The 2,500-nt window shown below is 38.1% G+C and overlaps 1 protein-coding gene across 8 annotated transcripts in view; it reads right to left on the reverse strand.

Moving 5' to 3' along the window:
* Positions 1-2,500, reverse strand: part of LOC143041405 (uncharacterized) — a 435,186-nt gene that overhangs the window by 99,649 nt on the left and 333,037 nt on the right. The gene's annotated exons all lie outside the window — the stretch shown is intronic.

Below are 2,500 nucleotides of genomic sequence, written 5' to 3' on the forward strand. Positions count from 1 at the left end.
GGGGGAGGAGGAGGAGGAAGAGGAGGAGAGGGAGGAGGAGGTGGTGGGGGGTTAGTGAGAAGGGGCTAAGGGGATGTAGTGTCGATCCTGACCGGTGTCTGACGTCACAAGTCCTCTTAAATTGGAACAAAAGTATTAGTAGTGGTAGTAGTAGAAGTATAAGGAGAAAAAGACAAAAAGGAAGTAAACAATGAGGAGGGTAGGGAAGGAGGAGAAAAAGACGAAGAAGAAGAAGACGACAAAGAGGAGAAAAAGACGGAGAAGAAGAAGGAGGAGGAGAAGGAACGTAGAAGGTGAAGAACAGGAAGAAGAGGAAGAAGTAGAGGAACAGTAGTAGAGGAAGAAGAGGAACAGTAGTAGAGGAAGAAGAGGAAGAAGAATGTGAAGAAGAGGAAAAGAAGTATCTGAAGAAGAGGAAGAAGAAATATCTGAAGAAGAGGAAGAAGAAGAAGAAATATCTGAAGAAGAGGAAGAAGAAGAAGAAGAATGTGAAGAAGAGGAAGAAGTAAAGAAGAAACAGATCAACTACTCTTTCAATGACAAAGAACGCGTGCCGTTAGGGGGGGACTTTACCATTACATCAAAACAAGGAATTTCTCGGTTGGACTATGTACTCGTATCACGCAAACGTATTCGTATTACGTCTACAATAACTAGCGCTTCTGTCCTTGGACACTATATCGTACCACCATAGAGCTTGAGTCATCATAGAGGAGGTGATCACGGAAAGATTTAAGGGGGACAGTAACAGAACGGAAGGACATTAGTAGATTTATCTATTATTATTATTATTTTTTTTTAGAAACTAATATCCAATCATAAAACAATGCTACGTGACTCTGGTTCGTATGGGTGCCATTAAAGTATAGACTAAATAAAATGTATGCAGTCTGAACTTTCCATAATGGCGATCATGGCAAACTATACATGTGCATTAAAATTAGAATATAATATATATATATATATATATATATATATATATATATATGTATATATATATTTATATATATATACACAAACACACACACACACACACGCATATATATATATATATATATATATATATATATATATATATATATATATATATATATATATATATATATATAAATTTGTACACACACACACACACACACACAAATAAGCACAGGAGAAAAGAAAATTGAAGAGTAAAAAGTACTCTCGTATAATTACGGGGTCAGACGATGTAATTACACGAAAGTGCTTAATGTCTTCCAAGTTTCATATCTCCTGAGGTTATTTTGCATAATTTGTTTCACAGTGATGTGAAAGCCCTGAATGCACACGCACACACACATACATACATACACACGCACACACACAATATATATATGTATATATATATATATATATATATATATATATATATATATATATATATATATATATTCATTTATATACACACACTTCGTGCAGTGGTTAGAGTTCCCGGCCGCCACTACGGCTGTCCAGGTTCGAATCCAGCCCAGGGCTGAAATAATTTCAGTATCGCTGCACCCGCAGTAATGGTTATAAACTGGACAAATTTAGATTTAAGAAGGAAATAGGCAAGAATTGGTTTACTAATAGGGTGGTCAATGAATGGAATAAACTTAGTAACCATGAAACTATCAGTTGTTTTAAAAAACAATTAGACAATTTTATGGATGGGGATGACAAGTGCTAGTGTAGGCCTTATGGTCTCTTGCAGTCTCCTTCATTCTTATGTTCTTATGTTACTCCAACTCTCGTGGGTGGAAAGTTGGGTGTGTTTATGTCCGCGTGTAAGGTCACAGCATTACCCATAGATCGGTCATATATACGACCTCTGAACTCTCTTCCGGGAGGGAAATAGCTGTCGATCACGAGTCCAACACGTGATCCAAGACCATGGTGTGTCACACACACATACATACACACACAAATTCATTGCAACAAACACTTAATGACACTATTACCACTCTTATCGTTTGCGTGACTGTCAATACGATCAAACGTGTCTGACAACCAAACGCCCCATTCACACGGGCAAACGTCACTTCAAACGCTCGTTTGACGAACCGGGTTTGACCGTGTAAAGGAAGATTCACCGACGACATGGACGACCCAACCTGCGTCCCGAAATCGATCAACAAAATATCGAAAGGGGCAATCATCATCATCATTATCATCATCATTATCATCATCATCTTCATCACCATCATACTCATCATCATCACCATCATACTCATCATCATCGTCTTCATCACCATTATCATCTTCATCTTCATCTTCCTCCTCCTCCTCTTCATTATCTTCATCATTATCTTCCTCACATCCTCATCATCATCCTCACATCCTCATCTTCATCTTCCTCCTACTCCTCCTCTTCCTCCTCCTCATCATCATTATCTTCATCCTTTTCACCATTATCATCATTATCTTCATCCTCATCATCATCCTCACATCCTCATCATCATCCTCACATCCTCATCATCATCCTCACATCCTCATCATCACC

The sequence above is a fragment of the Oratosquilla oratoria genome, chromosome 31, assembly GCF_046742065.1.
Source record: "Oratosquilla oratoria isolate Oo_2021 chromosome 31, ASM4674206v1, whole genome shotgun sequence".
In the NCBI taxonomy this organism is placed as follows: Eukaryota; Metazoa; Arthropoda; class Malacostraca; order Stomatopoda; family Squillidae; genus Oratosquilla; species Oratosquilla oratoria.